Raw genomic sequence first — 21,616 nt, forward strand, 5'->3', positions numbered from 1 at the left:
AACAGAAAGTAACCTATCCAACCCTGCACGCACACACATGCATGTGCACACACACAGAGTATCAAGATATACAGCCTGTGGCTTGTGGTTGGGAAGAATGAGTCAATGTCTTACTCATCCTATCGTTCACTAAAAATAGACAAGCACACCTGCCCCCGGCAAGGGTGGAATTTACATATTTGAATAAGTTTAGATTAAGTTCAGTTTTCTACATAGAAAACTAGAAAAAAGGAGACAGAATCTCTCAGTATCTAACACAAAGTCACTCTGTTTCTGAAAGTGTAAATGTTTGTTCTGGTATGTATATACACTGAAGAACTCGGGCTGCTCTTCTTGTATCTCAACAATCGACAGCTGGACAAATTTCAAAACATACAAGATATTACAGCGCATTCAGTAAAATATTCAGACCCCTTGACTTTTTCCACATTTTGTAACATTACGGCCTTATTCTACAATGTATTAATTAAATCGTTTTCATCATCAATCTACACACAATACCCCATTTTGACAAACGCAAAAACAAGTTTTTACAAATGTATTAAAAATAAAAAACAGAAATACCTTATTTACATAAGCACTCAGACCCTTTGCTATGAGACTCAAAATTGAGCTCAGGTGCATCCTGTTTCCATTGATCATCATTGAGATGCTTCTAAAACATCATTGGAATCCACCTGTGGTAAATTCAATTGATTGGACATGATTTGGAAAGCCACACACCTGTCTATAAGGTCCCACACTTGACAGTGCATGTCAGAGCAAAAACCAAGCCATGAGGTCGAAGGAATTGTCCATAGAGCTCAGAGACAGGATTGTGTCGAGGCACAGAAGGCAACGCCTGGCCAAACTGAGCAATGGGGGGAGAAGGGCCTTGGTCAGGGAGCTCCAGAGTTCCTGTTAGGGAAAACATTCCAGAAGGACAACCATCTCTGCAGCAATCCACCAATCAGGCCTTTATGGTAGAGTGGTCAGACAGAAGCCACTCCTCAGTAAAAAAGGCACATGACAGCCTGCTTGGAGTTTGCCAAAAGTCACCTAAAGGACTCTGGTCGTTTAAACCAAGATTGAACTCTTTGGCCTGAATGCCAAGCCTATATAACTGGCAAAGTCATCAACAGCTATTGTTTAATTCAACCTAGGTTTCAACTAAAAGTATACAAAACATACTTTTTCGTCCAGACGTGACGCTTAGCATTCAGGCCAAAGAGTTCAATCTTGGCTTCATCAGACCAGAGAATCTTGTTTCTCATGGTCTGAGCGTCCTTTATGCACCTTTAGGCTAACTCCAAGCAGGCTGTCATGTGCATTTTACTGTCTAGCCACTCTACCATAAAAGCCTGATTGGTGGAGTGCTGCAGAGATGGTTGTCCTTCTGGAAGGTTCTCCCATCTCCAAAGATTAACTCTGGAGCTCTGTCAGAGTGACCATCGGGTGCTTCATCACCTCCTTGACCAAGGCCCTTCTCCCCCGATTGCTCAGTTTTGCAGGGCGGCCAGCTCTAGGAAGAGTATTGGTGGTTCCAAACTTTTTCCATTTAACTTGTTTGGGGTAGGGGGCAGTATTTTCACATCCGGATGAAAAGCGTGCCCAAAGTAAACGGCATGCTACTCAGCCATAAAAGATAGAATATGCATATTATTAGTAGATTTGGATAGAAAACACTCTGAAGTTTCTAATACTGTTTGAATGATGTCTGTGAGTATAAGACAACTCATATGGCAGGCAAAAACCTGAGAAAAAATCCAACCAGGAAGTGGGAAATCTGAGGTTGGTCGATTTTCAACTCAGCCCCTATTGAAGATACAGTGGGATATTGGTCATTTTGCACTTCCTAAGGCTTCCACTAGATGTCAACAGTCTTTAGAGCCTTGTCTTATGCATCTACTGTGAAGTGGGGCCGAATGAGAGGGGAATGAGTAAGGTCTACCATGAGCTGAACATGTGCTGACCATGCGCGTTCATGTGAGAGCGAGCTCTGTTCCATCGCACTTCTAAAGACAAAGGAATTCTCTGGTTGGAACATTATTGAAGAACTATGTTAAAAACATCCTAAAGATTGATTCAATACTTCGTTTGTCATGTCTTTACGGACTGTAATATAACTTAAACTTTTCGTCTGTACTTTCCGCTGGACTTGAACGCGCGTCGTGAGTTTGGAAAGTGTACTGAACGCTAGAACAACAAGGAGGAATTTGGGGAAAAAATTATGGACATTATCGAACAAAACAAACATTTATTGTGGAACTGGGATTCCTGGGAGTGCATTCTGATGAAGATCAAAGGTAAGTGAATGTTTATAATGTTATTTCTGACTTCTGTTGACTGCACAATATGGCGTATATATTTTTGTCTTGATTGGGCTCTGAGCGCCGACCTCAGATTATTGCATGGTTTGCTTTTTCCGTAAAGCTTTTTTGAAATCTGACACAGCGGTTGCATTAAAGAGAAGTGCATCTAAAGTTCCATGCATAACACTTGTATTTTCATCAACATTTATAATGAGTATTTCTGTAAATTGATGTGGCTCTCTGCAAAATCACCGGATGTTTTGGAACTACTGAACATAACGCGCCAATGTAAACTCAGATTTTTGGATATAAATATGAACTTTACCGAACAAAACACACATGTATTGTGTAACATGAAGTCCTATGAGTGTCATCTGATGAAGATCATCAAAGGTTAGTGATTAATTTTACCCTATATTTCTGCTTTTTGTGAATCCTCTCTTTGGCTGGAAAAATGGCTGTGTTATTCTGTGAATAGGCACTCACCTAACATAATCGTTTGGTTTGCTTTCGTTGTAAAGCCTTTTTTGAAATCGGACACTGTGGCTGGATTTACAACAAGTGTATCTTTAAAATGGTGTAAAATACATGTATGTTTGAGGAATTTTAATTATGGGATTTCTGTTGTTTTGAATTTGGCGCCCTGCAGTTTCACTGGCTGTTGACGAGGTGGGACGCTACCGTCCCATGTACCCTAGAGAGGTTAAGAATGATGGAGGCCACTGTGGTTTGGGGACCTTCAATGCTGTAGACATTTTTTGGTACTCTTCCCCAGATCTGTGCCTCGACACAATCCTGTCTCGGAGCTCTAAGAACAATTCCTTCGACCTCATGGCTTGGTTTTTGCTCCGACATGCACTGTCAAGTGTGGGATTTTATATAGACAGGTGTGTGCCATTCCAAATCATGTCCAATCAATTGAATTTCAAGTTTGATCAATGGAAACAGGATGCACCTGAGCTCAATTTTCTAGTCTTTTCTAGTCTCATAGCAAAGGGTCTGGATACTTATGTAAACATTTGCAAAAATGACTAAAAACCTGTTTTCACTTTGGCATTATGGGGTATTGTGTGTAGATTGATGAGGATGTTTTATTTATTTAATACATTTCAGAATAAGGCTGTAACTTAACAAAATGCGTAAAAAGTCAAGGGGTCTGAATATTTTTCCGAATACATTCAGACTGCACCATATGCTGTCTAATAGACAAATTAAACAACTTCTAGACAAATTAAACAACTTCTTTGCTTGCTTTGAGGACAATACAGTGCCACTGACACGGCCCGCTACCTTCACCGCAGCCAACGTGAGTAAAACATTTAAACGTGTTAACCCTCGCAAGGCTGCCGGCCCAGACGGCATCCCTAAACGTGTCCTCAGAGCATGCGCAGACCAGTTGTCTGGAGTGTTTACGGACATATTCAATCAATCCCCATCCCAGTCTGCTGTTCCCACATGCTTCAAGAGGGCCACCATTGTTCCTGTACCTAAGAAAGCGAAGGTAACTGAGCTAAACGACTATCGCCCCGTAGCACTCACTTCTGTCATCATGAAGTGCTTTGAGAGACTAGTCAAGGATCATATCACCTCCACCCTACCTGACACCCTAGACCCACTCAAATTTGCTTACCGCCCCAATAGGTCCACAGACGATGCAATCGCAATCACACTGCCCTAACCCATCAGGACAAGAGGAATACCTATGTAAGAAAGCTGTTCATTGATTACAGCTCAGCATTTAACACCATAGTACACTCTAAACTTGTCATTATGCTTGACAACCTCGGTTTCGACCCCGCCCTGTGCAACTGGGTCCTGGACTTCCTGATGGGCCACCCCCAGGTGGTGAGGGTAGGAAACAACATCTCCACCCCGCTGATCCTCAACACAGGGGCCCCACAAGGGTGCGTTCTCAGCCCTCTCCTGTACTCCCTGTTCACCCATGGCTGCGTGGCCATGCACGCCTCCAACTCAATCATCAAGTTTGCAGACGACACTACAGTGGTAGGCTTGATTACCAACAACGACGAGAAGGACTACAGGGAGGAGGTGAGGGCCCTCGGAGTGTGGTGTCAGGAAAATAACCTCACACTCAATGTCAACAAAACAAAGGAGATGATCATGTACTTCAGGAAACAGCAGAGGGAGCACCCCCCTATCCACATCGATGGGACAGTAGTGGAGAAGGTGGAAAGTTTTAACCTCAGGAGGCTGAAGAAATTTGGCTTGTCACCGAAAACACTCAAACTTTTACAGATGCACAATCGAGTGCATCCTGTCGGGCTGTATCACCGCCTGGTACGGCAACTGCTCCACCCACAACCGTAAGGCTCTCCAGAGGGTAGTGAGGTCTGCACAACGCATCACCGGGGGCAAACTACCTGCCCTCCAGCACACCTACACCACCCGATGTCACAGGAAGGGCAAAAAGATCATCAAGGACAACAACCCCCCGAGCCACTGCCTGTTCACCCTGCTATCATCCAGAAGGCGAGGTCAGTACAGGTGCATCAAAGCTGGGATCGAGAGACTGAAAAACAGCTTCTATCTCAAGGCCATCAGACTGTTAAACAGCAATCACTAACATTGAGTGGCTGCTGCCAACATACTGACTCAATCTCTAGCTACTTTAATAATAACAAAATGGATGTAATAAATGTATCACTAGTCACTTTAAACAATGCCACTTTATATAATGTTTACATACCCTACATTACTCATCTCATATGTATATACTGTACTCTATACCATCTACTGCATCTTGCCTATGCCGCATGGCCATCGCTCATCCATATATTAATATGTACATATTGTTATTCATTCCTTCACACTTGTAGTTGTTGTGAAATTGTTAGATTACTTGTTAGATATTACTGCACGGTCGGAACTAGAAGCACAAGCATTTCGCTACACTCGCAATAACATCTGCTAACCATGTGTATGTGACCAATAAAATTTGATATGAAATGTAGCCTATTTGAAATGATGAGCGGTTCTTAAATTCACCTCTTCATGTTTATTAAAATACTTTTATTTAAATCATATAGTTTGGTTTCTATACTTCAAAACAAAATGGTAGGTCCAGGTAGTCACAAAAATAGATGAGTGTTGGTTAAATTGTGATTTTAATGAATGGAGCAAATTCGGAGCGGAAGTTTTATTCCTGTGAGCGAGGAGGAGCGTTTTTTAGCGTAGCGGTTGGAAAGTATGTGGAGCTTCGGAGCACCGCTCATGGAGCAGGATTTCTGACTGCTCAACTCCGCTCACATACTGTAGTCTGCTCTGGGCTGACTTAATAGACCACTGACTGACTGAACTGTGTTGCTTGGAGAGGCAGGAGATGAGAGAGGCCAAGGCAGGGGTGAGAGAGTCCGAGGCAGGGGGTGAGAGAGTCCGAGGCAGGGGGTGAGAATGAACGCGACAGAGAGAGACGGAGGCGGGGGGGTATTAGAGTAATGCTGGGACTATACCAATATCACGATACTCGTTAGTAGCGTGGCAAGGAAACAAAACACGAAGCAGATTTAACTTCTTAGGAACACAGCCCTAATGTTGTAAACAAACATCATTATGTTGTGATCCAGAGTCACATTTATTTATTTATTTTCCAAGCTATAGCGCACAATATTTTACATAAAGCAGGTTTTTAAAGGAAAAAAGTTCGGTCTGTTTCGTATTTTCGTATTTATGCCATTGAAAAAAATATTGTGATACTGTTATCGTCCCGGTCCTAGAAGAAAGTGAGAGGGTCTGAGTAAAAGATGGAAAGAAATGAACGAGAAAGGGAAAGAGACAATGGAGAAAAGAAGAGAGTGAGACAAAGTAAGGAGGCAGTGAACACACACTGTACTTTCTCATAAGAGAGCAGCTGAGACATGGAGGTAGTACAGACAGTGAGAGATGCCATTCTCCTGGGGGGGCCACAAGCCGTCTCATAGTGACAGAGAGGACTGTTGTGTAACTGCAAGGTTCCCTTGGCGTGACATCAGCACAGGGACAGAGGAGGACATAGAGGGGGGGGGGGGGGGTGTCATAGTCAATTATCCAACTATTTCTCTCACTGGTGAGTTTGTGTAGGCCTAAGTGTTCTGTACAGTGGGTGACACAGCATTTGCCCCTATCTGTGACGGGAGCAATGTTATAAAGAGCAGCTCTACTGTCGGCCTATCTGTCTGAGTTCAAGAACTTGACAGGGCGACCCAGTCAATGATCTCTAACCGCTAACCCCCAGGGCAAGTGTTGCACCTATCACCTTGGTCTGGAAGGCACTAGCCTCAAGCTTGATCATGTCCACACTCTCTTATTAGCCAAGCCAAGCAAAGAGACTTCATTTTGATCAATTGTCTTAGAGAAGTTCATAACCCTGCAAGCACAAGCTCCCAACATGCCTCTGGGGAGGAAGATGTAGCAAATTAATAGTGTCAGTGACTTTATGAACCTCAAGCTTGAAGACTTTTGTACTTGTAAGAAATGTTTAAGTTTCTGCATTTAAACTCTTAAGCTTCCCTGTCTGTGGTGCATCTTTACCTGTCTCACTGCAAGAACATCTGCTCTAATGAGTCACTTTCCCCACACAGACACAGAAAAAGGACAGAGACAAACATACAAAGAGACTCTTTCCTCTCCAGATGATGGCCTTTGTCTTGATCATATTCCATGAGACAATAACAACCACTTAAGACCCAGCCTTTTGATATCAAACACTAAACCCACATAAAAACATGAGTCACATCAGTTGCATACCACTGTCTAGACCTCCCCAACCTCCATACAGACCTTTTAATAACCTCTGCTTTACCTCATTTTTCTTCTGAAGCTCTCTGAAGACAATAGAGATTCAGCTCCCTGACAAAACCAAGATGGACTCACACATCAAAGACAGTAACCAACAGCAGCCTTCCCTTCCACAGATGGCACACTTGGTAACAGTCCAGATCTCAACACAATGCAGCCCAGAAGAGCAGCATGCCAGAAGCAGCAAATAAACCATGAATAAGGAGGAGAACAAAAAAAGAAGGATAGAGGAAAGAGGGGTGAAGGTGAAGGCTGAGAGGACGAGAGAGAGGGGAAAGTGACTATTGCGAGAAGGTAAGGAGGAAAACCAGACACTTCAGAAAAAGAGGAGAACTGGGTGTCAATCCCTGTGGCGATGGGGGAGGTAGAAAAAGCTGCAAAAAGCAAAACCCACAGTAAATTCACAACAGCTCACAGAGAGGGATGGAATGAGGGAAAGAGAGCGAGAGAAAGAAAGAAAGCCCATGGGAGAGAGGAATATATAGAAAGTGAGATGGAGAGAGAGAGTGGGAGAAAAAATAGAGAGATGAGGGAACAAACAGAGGGAGAGGAAGGGCTTTGCACTGCCAATTAAAGTTCTCATTGGATCTGGCAGACATATAACTATAGGATGTAGTGCTAGTCTCTTTGATGTGCTGGAATTGGAAAGTTCATTCAGCAGCTTAACAAATGATAGTCCAGCACAACAAAGAGACTAGCATGGTATAAATGGTATGAGTCAGAGAGCACCACCCTGCCCTTAGCAGGAGTTTTATTATGTCAGAGGAAGCTTCAGCCACCACATCCCATCCATCCCACACCTGCCTAGCTGGCTGGGCTGAGTCACACTGGCCCACCTGAGAACAAAACTCTGCCTACATATAGCCCTAGGCCTGGCTGTAGTTTCCCCTACTATTACTTAGACAGGGTGGATTGAGCCCCCTGCCTAGCTCCATTACACCCAGCCTGATATATATCGACTACAATTTATTTACCTTTGTAAATAAACGTCTTGAAATAAAACGATTGGGCCAGTGTGAAGGCCATTGACACCAGTTCCCAACATGGGTACCCACGTGAAGGCCGTCAATCAGTGTGAAATCTCTTATTTTTAAGACTTTTACAGAGTGTGAAATATGTAATGTCGCCAAGCAGACAAGGTCATTGCTTACATAATCACCTGAGTTAAACACTGCAAAACACTGCAACTATACAATAATTGTCACAGAATACCATACCAATGTGGAGAGAACAAATGCTGAAAATTGACTACAGACATCCTGTTCTTTTAAGTTAACAGGCATGAATGCCTGTTTAGAAGATACACTTCATCCTGCATATTACTTCTTTGGATTATGAAGTCTACTGAACCAGGTGAATTCTGCCATCTGATGATGGATATTGAGGTAATGAGATGTGCTACAATTTGAGTTGGTCTGAGACTGAGGCAAGTCTATAGAAGTAGCCTAGTCTGAATCAGAACAGGCCTTGGACCTTATTTCGCAATATAAAACCTGATTTAAAAACAATTATGGCATAATTTGACAAGTAAGATGCTGGTCTGGTCTCATTCAAGTGCTTTGTCTCAGGGAGAATTGTTTTTGATTGATTGATAGACATAGCTTTCTGTGTTTAAGCACCACTATAGAGGCTAGAGCAAACATGAATAAAACAAAAAAGCATACTCCATATAAAACGATGTAGATAGTATACCATGCACTTTCACTAAGTGAGTAGCCTGTCTATCTTGTTTTTTTTGCCAAAATGATCATTATTTGGCAAATAAATATTTGATTTATTTAACTAGGCAAGTCAGTAAAAAAAAAAAATTAACAACTAGGCAAGTCAGCCAAACCCTCCCCTAACCCATACGACGCTGGGAAAATTTTGCGCCGCCCTATTGGACTCCCGATCACTGCCGGTCTGTAGTGATGCCTCTAGCACTGCAATGCAGCGCCTTAGACTGCTGTGCCACTTGGAAGACTAATAATGGGGCCATGAGGAAAAAATGGTCCGGTGTGGGATCCTCGAGGAAAACGATTGGGCCAGTGTGGTCCCAGTCCGCCCCTGAGCCTAAGAAACATGCTTAATGGCCCCCTGCCATGACTGTTTCAGGGTTTACACTAGTTACCACAGCCAGAAAGTAAAAATTGTCATTATTGTAAAAATGTATGAAAGCAAAAATGTGCTTTTTGGTCTTAATTTAAGGTTAGGGTTAGGCATAGGATTAGCAGTGTGGTTAAGGTTAGGTTTAAAATCAGATTTTATGAAGAGACATTTTTTAAATAGGGTTTATGACGTTGTGGCTGTGGTCACTACAGTGTCCAGTCTACAGTGTCCGGTCTGGAGCGTGAAGACACACGCTCTGCTGGGCGGTTACTGAGTAGCAACCGATGATTGTTGATGGCGCCAGTGGGCAGTGCTGCCATCTTATCGGCTCTCAACCGATCATGCTATTTTTTTTTTGCGTTGTTCGTAACTTGTTTTGTACATAATGTTTCTGCCACCATTTCCTATGATTATAACCGAAAAGAGCTTCTGGACAACAGAACTGGGATTATTCACCTCAAATTGGATGAGGAGGTCTAATTCAATGAGTCGGATGCGAGGGATATACTGTATACACCCGACCAGGACCCGATCCCCGTGATTTGCTGGAAAAGGAAACTGAGATTTTGTGGAAAAAAATCAGGGTGCCTTGCGAGGATCAGGCAACGAGTGGCTAATCTGCACTTGCCTTCCGTTCTGCTAGCTAAAGTTCAATCACTGGAAAATAAACGGGACGAACTGAAAGCACCTATATCAAACCAACGGGACATTAAAAACTAACATCTTATGTTTCACTGAGTCGTGGCTGAACAACGACATTAAGAACATAGAGTTGGCGGGTAATACACTCGATTGGCAAAACAAAACAGCAGTCTCTGGTAAGACACGGGGCGAGGGCCTATGCATTTATGTAAACAGCACGATATCTAAGGAAGTCTCAAGGTTTTGCTCGCCTGAGGTAGAGTATCTCATGATAAGCTGTAGACCACACTATTTACCTAGAGAGTTTTATCTATATTTTTCGTAACTGTCTACATTCCACCACAGAGCGAGGTTGGCACTAAAACCACACTAAATGAGCTGTATTCTGCCATAAGCAAACACAAAAACGTTCATCCAGAGGCAGCGCTCTTACCGTTTTACCGAATTTCTATCAGTGTGTTAGATGTGCGGCCAGAGGGAAAGAAATTCTGGACCACCTTTGCTCCATACACAGAAATACATACAGAGCTCTCCCTCACCCCCAATTGGCATATCTGACCATGACTCTATCCTCCTGGTGCCTGCTTGCAGGCAAAGATTAGAGCAGGAAGCACCGGTCTATAAAAAAAAGTGGTCAGATGAAGCAGATGCTGAACTACAGGACTGTTTTGCTAGCACAGCCTGGAATATGTTCCGGGATTCGTCCGATGGAATTGACGAGTACACCACATCAGTCACTGGCTTTATCAGTAGGTGCATTGAGGACGTCGTCCCCACTCTGACTGTACGTTGTCATGACGTTGCCTGTTTGGGTATAGCAAGCCCCATCCCCCTCTCCCTGCCACTCCCTGCCTCCCCCTTTCCTTCTTCAACTAGGTTGCTGTGTTCAAAGAGAGGTCGTAAATTCCTAAGGAAGACCCTGCCTCATGGCCACACAGTATTAGAGAGAGGGTAAACTTTCAGGACAAAGGAAATCCTTCCACCTCACAGAACTGGAGGTACGAACACATTTCATGTTCCGGAAAAAGTATAAAAGATCGGTGAAGATTCCAGCTATTAACTGGTCCGTTTGTCACAACTTGGGAAACTCATGGGAGACTGTGTGGCTACATTACCATACCGCTGTTTATATAATAGCCTCAGATATGAGGTTTTCATCTAATTGTTGTATAAGATGAATGAGTGAGTATGATACTGTTTGTATAATTGTGTAATATGATTTTGGACTATTTAATGAAGAAAAATCCAATCCCTTTTGATTTGAACTAAATCCGAGGACCCGCCCCTGAGCCAGTTAGGGTCAGACATCCTGGGACAGCCCCTTTCTGCCATTCCGAATAAAAACTCAACTTTGAGAAATTATCACTAGACCATGTTTTTCTCCATTAGGAGGGGAACGAAGGTTGTGTACCATTGCTGAATCTTTTAACCATACCACGTGGTTAAACTTAGACTATACCGACAGAATAAGATCAAGTCTTTGATATTGATATTGACTACTAGTCTGCAGCTAGGAATTCGGTATCATTGAACGTGAAGAACGACAACCGCCGAAACATCCATTCTATAACGAATGTCACTCTGAACTATCCACTATAACCACGACAGAGAGAGAGAGAGGACGAAACTCTCCAACAGAAACTAACTTTTCACCAGCGATCAAGACGACACACTGAGCGTAAATATATATATATATATTGATTGCAATTGTTCCCGAATGAGTGAGCGTTCATGTGTAAAGGATTAGCATGTCAATTGTTATAATTATGAACTCTGTAGTGACTTCTTAGTCGACCCCCAATTTTCCCTTTGTCTAACAAGCCGCCATGCCGGTTCAGCCCACTAGGGCATATTCTCCTATCATTTCATGTAACCATTTTAGGTTTGTTTGTTTATGCATTTCTGTGAATTACTTAGTTAGTAATAAATAAATGATTTAAGACAATTGATGTATGGATGACTCATAGTGAAGACTGGTTCGTGCAGATAACCAACAATTTACGACGTTTGGAATGAGACTAACGTGAGGTAAAATAAATAAATCATTAATCAGAAGACTATCGATCAGATATCGACTATCGATCAGATATGAAAATATCTGAAAGGTTATATTGGGAAATTATAACTTTGTAATCTGAATACTTTCCCTGGTGCCCCGACTTCCTAGTTAATTAGTTACGTTATTATTTAGTTGATCGCGTAATAACTAATTACAGAGAATCTTTGATAAAAACTATAAGTCTTCAATTTAATGACAGTAAAGACACGACAACGTACATACCCAAACAAGAAGCCATGGATTACAGGCAACATTCGCACTGAGCTAAAGGGTAGAGCTGCCGCTTTCAAGGAGCGAGATTCTAACACGGAAGCTTATAAGAAATCCCGCTACGCTCTCCGACGAACCATCAAACAGGCAAAGCATCAATACAGGACTAAGATTGAATCGTACTACACCGGCTCCGACACTCGTCATATACGGCAGGGCTTGCAAACTATTGCAGACTACAAAGGGAAACACAGTCGAGAGCTGCCCAGCAACACGAGCCTACCAGACGAGCGAAATAACTTCTATGCTCGCTTCGAGGCAAGTAACACTGAAACATGCATGAGAGCATCAGTTGTTCCGGATGACAGTGTGATCACGCTCTCCGCAGCCGATGTGAGTAAGACCTTTAAACAGGTCAACATTCACAAGGCCGCAGGGCCAGACGGATTACCAGGACGTGTGCTCCGAGCATGCGTTGACCAACTGGCAAGTGTCTTACCTGACATTTTCAACCTCTCCCTGTCTGAGTCTGTAATACCAACATGTTTCAAGCAGACCACCATAGACCCTGTGCTCAAGAACACTAAGGTAACCTGCCTAAATGACTACCGCCCCATAGCACTCATGTCTGTAGCCATGAAGTGCTTTAAAAGGCTGGTCATGGCTCACATCAACACCATTATCCCAGAAACCCTAGACCCACTACAATTTGCATACCACCCCAACAGATCCACAGATGATGCAATCTCTATTGCACTCCACACTGCCCTTTCCCACCTGGACAAAAGAAACACCTATGTGAGAATGCTCTTCATTGACTACAGGCTCAGCGTTCAACACCATAGTGCCTTCAAAGCTCATCACTAAGCTAAGGACCATGGGACTTAACACCTCCCTCTGCAACTGGATCCTAGACTTCCTGACGGGCCGCCCCCAGGTGGTAAGGGTAGATAACAACACATCCGCTACGCTGATCCTCAACACGGGGGCCCCACAGGGGTGCGTGCACAGTCCCCTCCTGTACTCCCTGTTCACTCATGACTGCATGGCCAGGCAAAACTCCAACACCATCATTAAGCTTGCTGATGACACAACAGTGGTAGGCCTGATCACCGACAACAATGAGCCTATAGGGAGGAGGTCAGTGACCTGACAGTGTGGTGCAAGGACAACAACCTTTCCCTCAACGTGATCAAGACTAAGGAGGTGATTGTGGACTACAGTAGAGCAGGTTGAGAGCTTCAAGTTCCTTGGCGTCCACAAAAGAGGTCGACCGATTATGATTTTTCAACGCCGATACCGATTATTGGAGGACCAAAAAACCCGATACTGATTAATCGGCCACTTTTTTTATTTTTTTATTTGTAATAATGACAATTACAACAATACTGAATGAACACTTATTTTAACTTAATATAATACATCAATAAAATCAATTTAGCCTCAAATAAATAATGAAACATGTTCAATTTGGTTTAAATAATGCAAAAACAAAGTGTTGGAGAAGAAAGTAAATGTGCAATATGTGCCATGTAAGAAAGCTAACGTTTAAATTCCTTGCTCAGAACAAGAGAACATATGAAAGTTGGTGGTTCCTTTTAACATGAGTCTTCAATATTCCCAGGTAAGAAGTTTTAGGTTGTAGTTATTATAGGAATTATAGGACTATTTCTCTCTATACGATTTGTATTTCATATACCTTTGATTATAGGATGTTCTTATAGGCACTTTAGTATTGCCAGTGTAACAGTATAGTTCCGTCACTCTCCTCGCTCCTACCTGGGCTCGAACCAGGAACACATCGACAACAGCCACCCTCGAAGCAGCGTTACCAATGCAGAGCAAGGGGAACTACTCCAAGTCTCAGAAGCATTGCGAAGAGCTGCTGGCAAACGCACAAAAGTGCTGTTTGAATGAATGCTTACGAGCCTGCTGGTGCCTACCATCGCTCAGTCAGACTGCTCTATCAAATCATAGACTTAATTATAACATAATAACACACAGAAATACGAGCCTTTGGTCATTAAAATGGTAGAATCCGGAAACTATCATTTCGAAAACAAAACGTTTATTCTTTCAGTGAAATACGGTGTCACGCCCTGACCATAGTTTGTATGTTTATATGTTTTGTTTGGTCAGGGTGAGATCTGAGTGGGCATTCTATGTTGTATGTCTAGTTTGTCTGTTTCTGTGTTTGGCCTGATATGGTTCTCAATCAGAGGCAGGTGTTAGTCGTTGTCTCTGATTGGGAACCATATTTAGGTAGCCTGTTTTGTCATTGTGGGTTGTGGGTGATTGTCTATGTTAGTTGCTTGTGTCAGCACATTTCTTATATAGCTTCACGTTCGTTGATTGTTTGTTCAGTGTTCTCTGTTTATTAAATTCATGATGAACACATACCACGCTGCATATTGGTCCTCCGATCCTTCAAACTTCTCCTCCTCAGATGAGGAGGACGACGAGCGTGACATACGGAACCGTTCCGTATATTATCTAACGGATGGCATCCCTAAGTCTAAATATTGCTGTTACATTGTACAACCTTCAATGTTATGTCATAATTATGTACAATTCTGGCAAATTAATTACGGCCGGAATTAATTAGGAATAAATGGACTTCACACAGTTCGCAATGAGCCAGGCGGCCCAAACTGCTGCATATACCCTAACTGCTTGCACGGAACGCAAGAGAAGTGACAATTTCCCTAGTTATGCAAGTTTAAAAATATATACTTGTGTATTGATTTTAAAGAAAGGCATTGATGTTTATGGTTAGGTACATTGGTGCAACGACAGTGCTTTTTTCGCAAATGCGCTTGTTAAATTATCACCCGTTTGGCGAAGTAGGCTGTGATTCAATGAGAAATTAACAGGCACCGCATCGATTATATGCAACGCAGGACACGCTAGATAAACTAGTAATATCATCAACCATGTGTAGTTAACTAGTGATTATGTGAAGATTGATTGTTTTTTATAAGTTTAATGCTAGTTAGCAACTTACCTTGGCTTCTTGCCGCCCTCACGTAACAGGTAGTCAGCCTGCCACGCAGGTCGACCTCTAGTCCACATCACCAACAAACTAACATGGTCCAAGCACACCAAGATATGACAAAACAAATTCCCCCTCAGGTTTTACAGCTGCACCATCGAGAGCATCCTGACGGGTTGTATCACTGCCTGGTATGGCAACTGCTCAGCCTCCGACCGCAAGGCACTACAGAGGGTAGTGCATACGGCCCAGTACATCCCCGGAGTCAAGCTTCCTGCCATCCAGGACCTCTATACCAGGCGGTGTCAGAGATAGGCCCTAAACATTGTCAAAGACTCCAGCCACCCTAGTCCTAGACTGTTCTCTCTGTTACCGCATGGCAAGCGGTACCGGAGCGCCAAATTTAGGTTTAAGAGGCTTCTAAACAGCTTCTACCCCCAAACCAAAAGACTTGTGAACAGCTAATCAAATGGCTACCCAGACTATTTGTACCCCCCCCCACACACTGCTGCTACTCTCTGTTATAATCTATGCATAGCCACTTTAATAACCCTACCTGCATGTACATAATCACCTCGACACCAGTGCCCCCACACATTGACTCTGTACTGGTACACCCTGTATATAGCCCTGCTATTGTTATTTCCTGCAGCTCTTTAATTATTTGTTTCTCTTATCTCTTTTTATTTTATTTTTTAAGGTATTTTCTTAAAACTGCATTGTTGGTTGCTTGCTTGTAAGTAAGCATTTCACTGTAAGGTCTACACCTGTTGTATTCGGCACGTGACAAATATAATTTGATTTGAACCTAGTGGTGCCAAAAGCCCTGGTCTGCCCTAGAAAGCCTATGAAAATTACGATCGTCAGAAGAGCCAACATTTTTGGGAGGACGGACGTTTTGCGCTCTAAAATGTGTTCATTATGATCAAGTATGATCCCCATGGGGAATTATTTTAAAGTTCGCTACGAATCCAGATATTTAATTAAATAGTGATCCATTCTGACTACTACATTTGTCGTCACTAAAGACCACATGCTGACACAGACCAATCATGGGCCGGCAGGCTATGAGGAGACCCCGATTGACTCTCTCAGGCAGGATGAAAATGACTACATCGACCAAGATCCTTGGCTAGTTACGGTCACTTTCACCATGATCCTTGGCGATTTTTTTTGTGCCATTCAGCCCACTGAGGTATTATAAGAACTGGAGACTGCGTCCAAGAGGTCCGCCTGTTGTTTTCAAGGTAATCTACTCCCGTTTACATAGGCCGATTCATAGGCGGTCTATATCAAGGTTACATCCAGTTTACACGGACCAACATCACATGCCCGCTAGCACTCAGTGCTTTTTTAATTATTTTTTATTATTATTCAAAATACAGATCAACAATTTACATTCTTACATCATACAAAACAGAACACAGGTATTAACGAGAAAATACTGGAACAAACAAAAAATATTTAAAAAATTAACAATTCTAGTGCAATTGTAATCACTCTGAAAAAATCGTATTGTAATTATTTAGGAAAATGTTATTCTTGTTAACTAGGGTTAATGTTTTAATAAAATAGTTCAATTCAATCAAAAAATATGTCATTTTGGTATTGAATTTTTGAATTTTTGTTTGTGTATGATGTATTTGGAAACATTTTAGTGGTCTTGTTATCATTGCAATAGTAACATATTATATATTTCATGTCAAAAACATAGGTAGTGTTCATAATGGTAAATAAGTATTTTACAAGGTTTTCCCAAAATTGACACAAATTGACATTCAAAGAACAAGTGAGACAGATTCTCACCTTCTTTTTCACAGAAAACGCAGATATCATCAATAGCCACAAATTTGGATATCATAGAATTACATGGATATATCTTATACTTAACTTTGTTTGGTATACAATATTTGTAAGGCCTTAACCATGCCTTTTTCCAGACAATGTCAGGAATAAGCATGTTCCAGAAAAACTTTCCTCTCGGTGTAAGTTGGTTTTGTGAATGAAGAATTTTTCTTATATATTTATTACAACAAGATTTCTCAAGTAAGCCCACGCCTTCCAATCTGAGTTCTGGATAAACTTTGATCATTACAAAAGCTAAGATGAGTTTTCATTAGTGTAGTTAGACCACTGGGAACGGCTTTGATCACAGAAATAAACTCTCTGAAAGGTATTGGAAACTCATTCAATGTTATAAATTGTTCATATGTGAGAATAGTACCCTTGTTGTCGAAAACATCAAGAACAAAGTCAATATTCCTCTCATGCCAGCTGGGGTCGAACAATGACTTATTCCTTACAGTTATGTCTTAATTATTCCACAAAACAGCTTTATGTGGGGAAAAACTGTGCAGGAAACATGTTCCAGGCCATTAAAGCTTGTTGGTGAAACCTAGCCAATTTAGCAGGTAATCTTTCAGGAATATAATTACATTTCAGTACAAATTGAAGACCTCCCGACTTATTAAACACATTATTTGGAATGAAATACCTTATTGACTCAGTATTGATCAAACATCTTTTCAACCAGTTTATCTTGAAAGTGTAATTTATGTCAACAAAATCCAACACTTTCTTTTGTTAGAAAGGACAGATTTTTTTAGTTTGTGAGACTTATTTTCCAGATGAAGTCAAGAAAGGTCTTATTGATCTCTTTACAAGTAGCAGGATTTACACATAACGATAATGAGGGGTACACAAAACGAGACAGTCCCTCTGCCTTGGACAGAAGTACTCTCCCAAGTATAGAAAGATATAGAAAGATCTCTTTGTAGCCAATTATTGAATATATTTTTGGTTTTCTTAATTTTAGGAGAGAAATTCAAATGTTGTCTGACTAAGTGGTTTATTGACTGATGTATTCCTAAATATTTAACACAGTCCTTTACAGGAATATTTCCTATTTATTTATCATCAGAGTCAAATAAACATAAGATTTCACATTTACAAACATTCAGTTTTAATCCTGATGCAATAGAAAATGCAGTTATAGCATTAAGGGCATGGGCGACCTGTTCTTTGTCTCTTAAGAAAAGAGTAGTATCATCAGCCAGTTGGGAAATTTTGATTTCTTTGTTAAAAATGGTTAGGCCATACAAATTTTCATTATTCAGAATATCTAGAGATAGAAGTTCCACAACCAAAATGAATAAAAATGGCAAAATTGGGCATCCCTGTCGTACACTTCTGTTCATACTGAATCTTTTGGAAGTATTAAGGTTTAGTAACACAGAAGTATTTATATCTTTGTAAAACATGAGAATTACTTTGATAAAATTTTCACACAATCCAAAAAGTTTAAAGAGACCTAAAGAGAAATTCATGTTCAATTGTGTCAAAAGCTTTACAGAAGTCCAAAAATAAGACAACCGCATCTGAGTCAATTGCATCTGAATAATCTATAAGGTCCAAGACTAAACGAATGTTAGAGCTTATGTGACGGCCCTTCATAAATCCTGTTTGAGTCTCATTTATAAATGGTATCTATTCCTTTCTTAAATCTTTTGGCGTAACCCAGAGCAATCAATTTGTAATCAATATTTAATAAAGTAATTGGTCTCCAATTGTCAATGAGAGAAGGGTCTTTATCAGGCTTCGGAATCAATTAAATAAGGCACTGTTTCATAGTGGAGACCATTTCCCAACTTTTAATGCAATCTTGAAACATTAAAAAATAAATAATAATACAAATCGGGTCTTCTAGTAACTCCCAAAACTGTCTATAGAATTCAATTGACAGGCCATTAGGGCCAGGAGATTTCTCTTTTTTCATTGAATTCAGAGCCTCTCTAATTTCTTCAATTGACACAGGTGAATCGCAAACTGAGTGGAAATCATCCTCAATTACAGAGACATAATTCTGAATGTGGCAAATGTAGCTTTCACAACCATCTTACTGAAATTGAGAGCTGTAAAGGTTTTCATAAAAGGAATTGACATTGTAATGGGATCTTTGCATAAAACATCGTTAATTTTGAGTGCAGTTATTTATTTTATAGTATCTCTTTTCAAGTGCAAAAAAGTAACTAGTGTTTCTTTCCAACTCTTCAATCCATTTTGCTCTTGACCTTACAAAGGTGCCCTTTGCCAGATCCGTGTAAAGCTGTTCTAATTCTAGTTGTAAAGACTTGAATACAGACTCCTCTTCTTCAGACAGATTATCTTTCTTTAGAAAACTGTCAAGCTTGCTCATCATCTCTTTTTCTCTAAGGTTCTTTAATTGCATCAGCTCTTTGGCGCATTTAATGGCTACCACTCTGACTTTATATTTGAAAAATTCCCATCTACTTCCATGACCCAAGTCTTTTCTTGCAAAAATATCTTTAGCTAACGATGTGATGTTTTCAATGAGAGTAGTATCTTTAAGAAGTGTGTTGTTTTATTTCCAATATCCTCGAGTACCTTTTGATTTTTCAGTAGCTTGTAAATTCAGGGAAATCAAGTGTTGATCAGAAAAGGGAACCAACTAATGATTTACATCTATAACAAATTGTAACAAAAAGGGGGAAATTAGGAATAAATCTATTCTAGATTTACGTGACATAGTTTTGTTGGTCCAGGTATAACCCTTTGCATCCGGATTGAAATAACGCCAGGCATCCTCAACACAGATATCCTTGCATAATGTAGTGATAATATTTCTATTTTGAGGGCTTTGACTCGTTCTAGGAGGAAAACGATCAGCAGATGCATCAGGTGTTTTATTAAAATCCCCTGAAATAATTAGAAAAGCCTGAGTATTTGCGCTAGCACTCAGTGCACACAGGGAGCAGTGCGAGCAGTGACGTCGCTCAGCACGTCATCCAAAAACATGACAGACATTGGATGAATGTAAAAACATTCTATCTTCGGCTGTGAGTGCTGGAAAACAAAATCGGCCTCAGCGACAATTATTTGAACAATTTAATGGATGTTTTGTGCATAAAGATGATGATTAAAGTGTCTTATTTGCCATTTTAAAATCTGACTTCTCTATGTGGCCATTTATGGAAATTATCTTTCTGGGCCGGGCATCAGTTAAACTGCAGTACCGAAACAAAACTGTAGGAGCAGTCAGAACCGTGCTTCTAAATCGGAACCATGGCCCCTTGATTCAGCAATATGGCTCGCCTGATGCGCCATCGAGACACAGAGTTCCGATTGAGAAACAGACCAAGCAGACCTGGCTAGGGTTTGGGGTTAAAGAAGTCAACGAGAGAAGTGAAACATTCTTCCTTAGTTGTTAATTTTCTCAAAATCTAAAAAGGCACAACCTAGATAGTAGTTGAACATGTTATTACTCCAACCTTGTGAAAGTGACAAACTGACAAGTTATAATTTTAGTCAAAAACAACTTTATATTGAAGGCTTGCCTTTGATTTGACGGCCTACACATGCGCAGTTCGGTGCGAAAATACTATTAGAGGTGTTTCTGCGCATGATTTTAGTTAGCCAACATCGCCTACAAGCATGATCTGGGATTTCTATTGGATAATCTGCCTATCTTCATACTGTACTGTACTGTACATTGATTGGAAGTTGTCCATTGGAATATGTGGATGACATCAACGTTATCACTATCTACTAGTTTTAATATCTATGGGTAACTAGTGACGACAACATTTTAGAGGCTATTAAGGATGCGCTGATGGTCATGTGTGACCAGCTTTAATGTGGTAACGTTACTAGGCCGCTAGCTGTCTGGACTCCACACTGACAACCCATTTAGCCCAGTTACGATTAAATTAAATCGTCAGCAATCACACTTTATAATCAAATTGATTAATACAAACAATTTGAGCAACTTTTAAAACAAAAATGGATGGTCAAGACTTTCCACAACTTTGCGCCTGAGAGGCACCTTTTGGCAACTACACTAACATTCCGGCAATTCCTCCTTAATTGGACCAATAAATCATCGTTTCCTTTATCAGTGACATGGAGCAAATCCCCCGTGAAGCTGGACGCGTAGACCTACCGGCCTGCGCTCTGTAGAGCATCCCAGCTCACAACGGACGGCAACGACCTCACCTGACAACCGTTCAAGTCCCCACTCACATTTCCACTTGTAGCTTAATAATCCACCCGTGGCTCCCTGTTCTGCCTCCAAACTACTGAGAGTTATTCAATTAATAAGCAAACTGTATATTTACTCTGTCACTCCAGTCCCTTGTCAGATAGCCGCCTCTGCTGCATAACGTTTATGAAGAGTATCGTGGCGCATCCCAGGTCCCGCGAAGCGATAATCAAAGTCGTGTTTAATTTAACTGTAACACAGGCAGACTCGTTGGCTCAGGTTGGGCAGAAGCTGCAGTACTGTAAGTCCAAACTTGTTCGGTTGCCTGAAGGCGAGTTCTAAACAATTCCCTCGTTTTCCTTTTATTTTTTTCAGTCTAATTTTCTCTCTCTCCCTCCCAGTCCCGACATGGGATTGCAAGCTCTACCCGCCCATGTCAGCAGCAGCCAATGGCGCGAAGACCTCGTGCGTTCATTAAATATTTGCAGCTATACCTTTATCAGGTAAGAACCAGAAGTATAACCCGAAGCTAACCCAGACTC

At 41.3% G+C, this 21,616-nt stretch overlaps 1 protein-coding gene across 2 annotated transcripts in view; it reads right to left on the reverse strand.

The window, feature by feature from the left end:
* The window catches only part of LOC139535829 (collagen alpha-1(VII) chain-like), a 130,989-nt gene extending 109,598 nt beyond the window's left edge, over positions 1-21,391 (reverse strand). Inside the window, exon 1 of one of the 2 annotated variants that reach the window (XM_071335662.1) lies at positions 21,211-21,387. The gene's annotated coding sequence lies outside the window, so the exon portion shown is untranslated. Of the gene's footprint in view, positions 1-21,210 lie in introns of both variants that reach the window. The other variant, XM_071335661.1, reaches the window with a different exon arrangement.
* Positions 21,392-21,616: the final 225 nt, after the last annotated feature.

Source organism: Salvelinus alpinus, chromosome 12, assembly GCF_045679555.1.
Source record: "Salvelinus alpinus chromosome 12, SLU_Salpinus.1, whole genome shotgun sequence".
Lineage (NCBI taxonomy): Eukaryota > Metazoa > Chordata > Actinopteri > Salmoniformes > Salmonidae > Salvelinus > Salvelinus alpinus.